The 8,168-nt window shown below is 71.7% G+C and overlaps 2 non-coding genes across 2 annotated transcripts; one reads left to right on the top strand and one right to left on the bottom strand.

Moving 5' to 3' along the window:
* The first annotated feature begins 314 nt into the window (after window positions 1-314).
* On the top strand, window positions 315-397 carry TRNAL-CAG (transfer RNA leucine (anticodon CAG)). The gene has a single exon. It is a non-coding gene; the product is annotated as a tRNA-Leu (tRNA).
* Window positions 398-5,244: 4,847 nt separating this feature from the next.
* On the bottom strand, window positions 5,245-5,316 carry TRNAE-CUC (transfer RNA glutamic acid (anticodon CUC)). The gene has a single exon. It is a non-coding gene; the product is annotated as a tRNA-Glu (tRNA).
* Window positions 5,317-8,168: the final 2,852 nt, after the last annotated feature.

Here is an 8,168-nt window from a genome sequence, read left to right on the forward strand (position 1 = left end):
AGAGGCCCGAGAGGGCGAGCAAGGCGGCGGGGAGAAGGTGGGCGCGCGCCGTGCCACGTCCGCCGCGAGGAGAGGCGCGGGTGGGGGCTGGCGGCAGAGGACGGCCGCACCCCGGGGACGCGGCCCGGCGGGGGCCGGGGGTGGGCGAGGGTGTGTGGGCGGCGGAGCCCGGCGAGTCTCCCCGCCGGTCGGCGCGCGGGTCCCGTCCCTTGCGCGCCCACACAGCGGCCCGCCAGGCGCCGCGTGCGGCCAGGGTGGCACCGCTCTGCGCGTCGGGTCCCAGCCAGGTGAGCGGACACGCGCCCAGGCCCGCCGTCAGGATGGCCGAGCGGTCTAAGGCGCTGCGTTCAGGTCGCAGTCTCCCCTGGAGGCGTGGGTTCGAATCCCACTCCTGACACGCCAACCTTTTGGCCCGCCCAACAAATGCCCGGGTCCCGGGCCTCCGCGACACCCCGTCGCAGCTCTTTACCGCCTTACCGTCCGTCGCTGGCTTGCGCTCTTGCCGCCTCTCCAAAGTCCAGCCCCTACACCCACGCCTCTCGCCCCACCAGCTGCTCAGGCACGGCCACCTTTCCTGCCGACCCGTGCGCCGGCCTGGCAGAAATAGCCCAGGAGGGTGCTCCGGCGCCTTGAACCCCCTGGCAACTGGCTTGCTGGACGCACGCGCTCCCCCACCCACTCACACACCCTTCCTACCTGACCCCCCGCACGCGGAAGCTTCAGGACTTTGCACCACATCTTTCCCTCCCCTGCTTCCCCTCCCCGCCCCGGCGCCCCCCACCTCCCTCCGACCCGATCCCTGCGCCCCACCCCCTCCCCGCGCCCCCTCCCCCCGCTCCGTGCTTGTGGGTTCCCCCCTCCCTAACTGCCTCCCTCCCACTCCCGTCTCCGCTCCCACTGCCGCTCCCTCACCGCGCCCTGCGTGAAGAAAGCCCTCCACGGGTCACCGTCCGACTTCTGTCTGCTGAACAGCGACTCCCTCTGAGAGCCTGACACTCGCGCAACCAGCAGCACAACCGTCCGACGTTCTGTCCTTGCCGCCAGCCCCGCCCGCCTGCCCACCCATGCCATTCTCTCCACACCCTACTGAGGTCGCGGTCCCCATCTTGCTGGCCTGTGCCACCCACCGCGATTTTTCACCTCGGGGCCTCGCCCTGGCCACCTGCCTGCCTCCCGGGACACGCGCAGCGCAGCCATCTGCTCGCCAGCCAACGACAGAGCCCTCCCTGCACAGGGCCTGCCTGGCACCTGAGCCCAAGCCGGGAAGATTGCTCCAGTGAGTAGCCAGCAGAAGCCCTGGGCCCCCCCCCGTCACGCACCCGCCAACGTCCGGCCCCCAGCCGGGGCCACCCCCCTCGGCGGCCACACCGCGTCTCCAAGCGGGAAACCGCAGCCGGGGCCGAACCCCACCACACCGGCGCGCTCCCTCAGCGGGCTGCCCGCGAGCCGGCAGCCACTGCGCCACAGCGCTCCTCCGATCCGAGACCGCGCTCCTGCCTCGCCACCGACGCACCGGAGCTGGACCCTGGCCGGGGAGCCGTCGGCCAGAGCGCAGAAGCCAGGCTCGGGCACTTGGCCTGGCCTCTGGGCCTGAGGCCCGCTCGGCGGCGGGCGGCGGCGGAGGCCGCGCTCCCGGGCCTCCAGCTCCGACGGCTCCCCCCACGCCCCGCCGCCCCCGCCCTCGCACAGCCGGAGCACCGTTCCCGCCCGTGCCCGCCCTCGCGCCCAGCGCCCCGGCAAGAAAGCCAGCCGCCCAAGGCACTTTGGGACCGGGCTGTGGGTCGTCGAAGGAAACGTCGGCCTTCAGCTGCACCCGCCCACAGATCGCCTACCCTGACTGGCATTCGGGCGCGGGCCAGGCTTGGTCCGGCTCCCGGCTGCCTCTGGCGACGCCGGCCATCTCGCCGCGGCCCTGGGCGGCAGAGAAGGCGCGGCACGGGCCGAGCCTGCCTCGGTGCCTCGGTGCCTCCTCGCCCGCCCCCTTGCGACCGCGCCTGCGCCCTAGCGCCCTTCACGTACCTGGAGCCTCTCTTGGAGCCCACCAGTCCGCCGCCTGCTCAGATGGAGCAGGTGGCCGCGGAGGGCGGGGACCAGCGTCGGGCGGCTGGTGGCGGCGGCCATCGGTGCATGGGTGGTTCAGTGGTAGAATTCTCGCCTGCCACGCGGGAGGCCCGGGTTCGATTCCCGGCCCATGCAGCACCCCGATCCCCTTTTGGTCCCGCCGCCCCAACGCCGAGCGAGGCTTCCTCTCTCCCGCGCTCAAGGCACCTGTCCCACACCGGCTCTGCGGCCCACCGCAGCACATTCCACGTGCTCTCGTCTCCCCCGCCCCCACCCCCAAGCCCCCTCTCTCGCCCTGGAGACAGAAAGTGCACGCGGGGAACCAAGCCCCCGTGCCCAGACACCTCGACCGCTCAGCCACTCTTGTGCCCACACGCCTTCCTTGTCCCTCTGCTCTTCGCTCCCGTGACCCCGCTCGGCTCACGCCTTTCGCTTCGAGGAAGGCTACCCTGCACCACACACTGGCCCCCGCACGCCCCACTCCGTCACGGGGGTTCGCCCCCGCTCTCTGCCTCGCTCTACCCCCACTCCGAGAATCAGACCGTGTCGGTTCCTACCACCAGTAGGAGGCAACTTGCCACTCCTACGAATGATCCACCGCATTCTCCCCGACGGTCACCGACTCGTGATGGCGCGCGCTCCAGTCGTTCCGAAGAGTTCCACGATATCATCACGATGCACACACACAGCGAGCATTCATTCACCTTCTCCCGCTTGGCCGCTCTATTTCCCAAACGCTGGCCCGCCCCTCCACCACTAAAACCACCTCCGCCGCCACCACCACCAAGTCCACCGAGTCACCTCCACCAGGGCCAGCACCACCGCTATCGTCACCGCCGCCGCCACGAACACCCCCGTCGCAGGCAGCACCACCACCCCGAGAACCACCGCGGACACTCCCGGGTCCAACAGCACCACAGCCTGCAAACCCCAAGCGGCACCGCCAGCCCCAGCACCTCCTCCTCCACCCCTCACCACCCTCCTACTCCCCCAGACACCCCTACTCCTCTCCTGCCCCACACTCCCCTCCCCGCTCCGCCCCCACCCGCGGCCCCCACGTTCCAAATTCTGCTTGGCCGGGGACCGCGGGTTGCATTCGTCCCTTTGGCCTCTTTTCAACTCAACCCCAGACACACACCTGAGACCCGACTCTTTGTCGTGGGCAGAGGTCACTTGTGTCTCTGGGGCAGTTGAATTCCCCACCCTTGCCTGCTGCCTACCCCTCCTCTCACCCTACTCCTTCGCCTGACCACCTCGCAGCACAGGACACCAGTCTCGCCGGCCTGGGCCCTCTCCCACCACGGGGGCTTCCATCTTCCTCGTGCCAGGGCCCACGCCCCCTGCCCGCCACCTGCTGTTCCTTCCAGCCCCCAGGCTCACCCCCTCCATCCCTCCGCCACCAACCCCGTGGACCCCGGGCCCCTCTACGCACACTTCCACCGGTCCTGTCCTCCTCCCTCGGGCCCCTCGGACAAACCCCTGCTCCGTCCCCACCGGCACCCTAAACCTCGGCCCCCCCACCGCACCGCCCCCCCCCCCCCCCCCGCGGCACCCGTGCCGGGCAAGGTGCGCCACCGCCCGGAGCCTGTGCAGAGCCCCTGCCTGAGCGGCCAGCCGCACTCCCGGCCACATCCCGCAAGCCCCGCACCTCCCCGCCCACGCTCCACTCCGACCCACCCGGGACGCCCTCCCACACCTCCCCCGTGAGCAGCACGACGCTCACGGCCGTCCCCTCTTTTCGGGGTCGTTTGGCCCTGTGCCCTGACCCGCGTGGGAGGCCACCCACGGGAACAGACACCTTCATCCCGCTCTGTCACCCGCCCACCCACACTCACCCCCAGCACCCCGGCCAGGCCGGTGAGGGAACTTCCTGCGCTGGCGGTGAGCACCCCCATGCCCACAGGGGCTCCTCGGCACACGTCAGAACGGCTCCGTCTAAACCCGCGGAGTGTGCCGCCGCCGCCGCCGCCGCCGCCGCGGCTCTCTGCCCTTCCTGGGCTCGGCTCTCCACTTTTGCCTCCGAAGGAGCCAGTCGGCGAAGAGGTGTTCAAGTCGCTGACAGCGGCCCGGTTGTTGTGGCGGGAAGGAGACCGAGAGCTGCCACCTACTTCGGGGAGTGTCCACAGAAGGAGATGGATCCAAGGGTGGAGACAGGGATGGCGTCCATCCTGGGTGGCTGGATGGTCGGTAAGGCGGGAACGGGAACGCATCGGACCGTCCAATCTAGGTGGCGGGTGGGGGGAGGGGTGTGTCGGGCAGGGAAGCGTTCCCGGTAACCTTCTGGCCACTTGGTGAGAGGACTGAGAGCGTCGGTGATGCCCAGTCGAATACAATGTTGGCCAGAAGTCCACTCTGTCATCCCTCTGCCTCCAGCCCCCCACCCCCCCTGCTTGGCCAGACTGGCCTCCTCCATCTCCCTGCTCTGTCTCCTCCGCCGCCGCCGCCCGGTGGTCTAGCTACCCGGACAGACGGACGGGTCCAGGTTCATTCTGACTTCTCCGCCTCCCGGGCGCCAGGCTCCGGCTCTCGGCTCCCCTCGGCGCACGAGACCACGACGCACTTGGCGCCCAATCGGCGGCCCCGGGGAGACGCAGCCGGCACAGGACCTGGCCGGCGGCGGCGGGTAAGCTGCCCGCGCCTTCGCCGGCACGAGGCGCCAAGTAAAAGAGCACGCCACAGGCCCCGGCCGGTGGCCGGACCTGGCGACGTAGACCCCGCGCCCTCCCCCACCACCCCAACCCGAGCCACACCTCAGGAGGCAGGAAGGGGTGGCTTGGGGGCCGCGACGTTTGTCCCGGCCGAAGGCGTGCCGCTGGAGAGTCGAAGCACGTGCGGTGGCCACGGCAGGCGAGAGTGGCTGCCCGGGCCACTGTGGTTTGGGGCTGAGGAAGAGCGGGAGCGAGGCGAGCGTCCGAGGAGGAGGAGGAGGAGGAGGAGGAGGAGGAGGAGGAGAGACGTCGGGTGGGCGAGGCGAGGCGAGCGAGGGCCAAAAAGGTTGGCAGGGGCGCAGGTGAGGTGGCAGGGCTTGGGCTGGCCGTGGAGGGTGCCGGGTGGCCTTGTCGGGGGTCCGGGGCCGAGGCCGAGGGGTAAGGGGCGAAGCGAGCGAGCGAGCTCTGGCGTGGGCTAAAAGGGGGTTGTGGAGGTGCTGGGGAGGTGGGGAGGCGGAGAGGAAGAAGATAAGGCTTCCCTGACCGGGAATCGAACCCGGGCCGCGGCGGTGAGAGCGCCGAATCCTAACCACTAGACCACCAGGGAGCGTCAGGCCTCGGGCCTGGCCTGCGCCTCCTGGACCCGGGGCCTCCATCCCGCCCGCTCGGCGCTCCCTTGGCGCCAGCCCCCTGCCTTTGGCAGGCCAGCCGCGCGCGGCCCCCGGCAATGCAGGCGCCCTAGCGTTCTTCCTGCCCGGCTGCACCCTCAAAACACTGCGCGCGCCTCCTTCTCGCACACACGCACACGGCCGCGGGCCCGGCTCCCGGCCTCCGGCTCCCGGCTCCGGGCCAGGAGGGCCCTGCGGTTCCGCAAAAGGTCGGCCCGCTGCGTTGGCCGGGAATCGAACCCGGGTCAACTGCTTGGAAGGCAGCTATGCTCACCACTATACCACCAACGCTGCACAGCCCGGGCCGCCCCGAGATGCCGGCCCGGGGCTCGCGCCGGCGCCGTCACGCCGCCGCCGCTGCCGCCGCCCGGCGCAGCCCTGCCCCGACGCCCCGCCCGCTCGCAGCTCGGCGCTGCCCCAGGCGCCGCCAACGGCCGCCCCGCGCCAGACGCAGCGGCCCTCGTCCGCCGGCCCGACCGCCTCTGGGGGCGCCCTGGCCGCCGTTCGACCCGACCAAAGCCAAAGCCGACCCCGACCCCGTCACGTCCGCCCTCCTCCTCCCTCCTCAGGTCCTGCGGCAGCGGGCTCGGCCAAGCCCTTCTCCACCGGCGGCTCCGCCAGGCCACTTCCGCGAGGCACCGAGGCGGGGGACCCATCCGACCCCCGACCCGTCCCGGCAGCTGTGCAGCTGTGCGTCGCGTCGCAAGGAGCCCATTGCGCCAGCCACCTTGGCAGGGCCGCTCGTCGGGCGCCGTGGGGAGGAGCAGAGGAAGCCCTCGCTCGGCTGCGGCGAGCAAGCGCCCGGCGAGGAGGAGGACAAGGAGGAGGGGAGAAGGGTCCGGGTGGGCGAGGGTGGGCAGCCGGGGCACGAGTCGGCGGCCTGCGCCTCGCTGGAGGGCGGGGGAGGGAGAAGAAGGGCCCTTGGGCGCAAGCGGCTGGACGGAGAGCGGTGCCGGCGACCAAAAGAGGGCGTCTTGCCTCCCCGTCGGGGAATCGAACCCCGGTCTCCCGCGTGACAGGCGGGGATACTCACCACTATACTAACGAGGACGGCGGCGGCCGCCCCGGCGCGCGATCGCTGTCCGGCTGCCCGCCGACGCCTACCCTGCTCTCGACCTCCTGCCCACCACGGCTGCCCGGCGCGTGCCCGGCCCGGCCCGACCCGACCCCTAAACAATCGCGTCATTCGACAAAGCAGATGGCGACCTCGATGCGGATGCGGACCCGGACCCGGACCCGGACCCGGACCCGGGGCTGCTCAACGCTCCGAGTGCGCGCTGCCTGTTGCCTCCAGTGCGGGGATCGCGCCGGCAGGAAGAGGCCCGAGAGGGCGAGCAAGGCGGCGGGGAGAAGGTGGGCGCGCGCCGTGCCACGTCCGCCGCGAGGAGAGGCGCGGGTGGGGGCTGGCGGCAGAGGACGGCCGCACCCCGGGGACGCGGCCCGGCGGGGGCCGGGGGTGGGCGAGGGTGTGTGGGCGGCGGAGCCCGGCGAGTCTCCCCGCCGGTCGGCGCGCGGGTCCCGTCCCTTGCGCGCCCACACAGCGGCCCGCCAGGCGCCGCGTGCGGCCAGGGTGGCACCGCTCTGCGCGTCGGGTCCCAGCCAGGTGAGCGGACACGCGCCCAGGCCCGCCGTCAGGATGGCCGAGCGGTCTAAGGCGCTGCGTTCAGGTCGCAGTCTCCCCTGGAGGCGTGGGTTCGAATCCCACTCCTGACACGCCAACCTTTTGGCCCGCCCAACAAATGCCCGGGTCCCGGGCCTCCGCGACACCCCGTCGCAGCTCTTTACCGCCTTACCGTCCGTCGCTGGCTTGCGCTCTTGCCGCCTCTCCAAAGTCCAGCCCCTACACCCACGCCTCTCGCCCCACCAGCTGCTCAGGCACGGCCACCTTTCCTGCCGACCCGTGCGCCGGCCTGGCAGAAATAGCCCAGGAGGGTGCTCCGGCGCCTTGAACCCCCTGGCAACTGGCTTGCTGGACGCACGCGCTCCCCCACCCACTCACACACCCTTCCTACCTGACCCCCCGCACGCGGAAGCTTCAGGACTTTGCACCACATCTTTCCCTCCCCTGCTTCCCCTCCCCGCCCCGGCGCCCCCCACCTCCCTCCGACCCGATCCCTGCGCCCCACCCCCTCCCCGCGCCCCCTCCCCCCGCTCCGTGCTTGTGGGTTCCCCCCTCCCTAACTGCCTCCCTCCCACTCCCGTCTCCGCTCCCACTGCCGCTCCCTCACCGCGCCCTGCGTGAAGAAAGCCCTCCACGGGTCACCGTCCGACTTCTGTCTGCTGAACAGCGACTCCCTCTGAGAGCCTGACACTCGCGCAACCAGCAGCACAACCGTCCGACGTTCTGTCCTTGCCGCCAGCCCCGCCCGCCTGCCCACCCATGCCATTCTCTCCACACCCTACTGAGGTCGCGGTCCCCATCTTGCTGGCCTGTGCCACCCACCGCGATTTTTCACCTCGGGGCCTCGCCCTGGCCACCTGCCTGCCTCCCGGGACACGCGCAGCGCAGCCATCTGCTCGCCAGCCAACGACAGAGCCCTCCCTGCACAGGGCCTGCCTGGCACCTGAGCCCAAGCCGGGAAGGTTGCTCCAGTGAGTAGCCAGCAGAAGCCCTGGGCCCCCCCCCCGTCACGCACCCGCCAACGTCCGGCCCCCAGCCGGGGCCACCCCCCTCGGCGGCCACACCGCGTCTCCAAGCGGGAAACCGCAGCCGGGGCCGAACCCCACCACACCGGCGCGCTCCCTCAGCGGGCTGCCCGCGAGCCGGCAGCCACTGCGCCACAGCGCTCCT

Source organism: Diceros bicornis, chromosome 4 (assembly GCF_020826845.1).
Source record: "Diceros bicornis minor isolate mBicDic1 chromosome 4, mDicBic1.mat.cur, whole genome shotgun sequence".
In the NCBI taxonomy this organism is placed as follows: domain Eukaryota; kingdom Metazoa; phylum Chordata; class Mammalia; order Perissodactyla; family Rhinocerotidae; genus Diceros; species Diceros bicornis.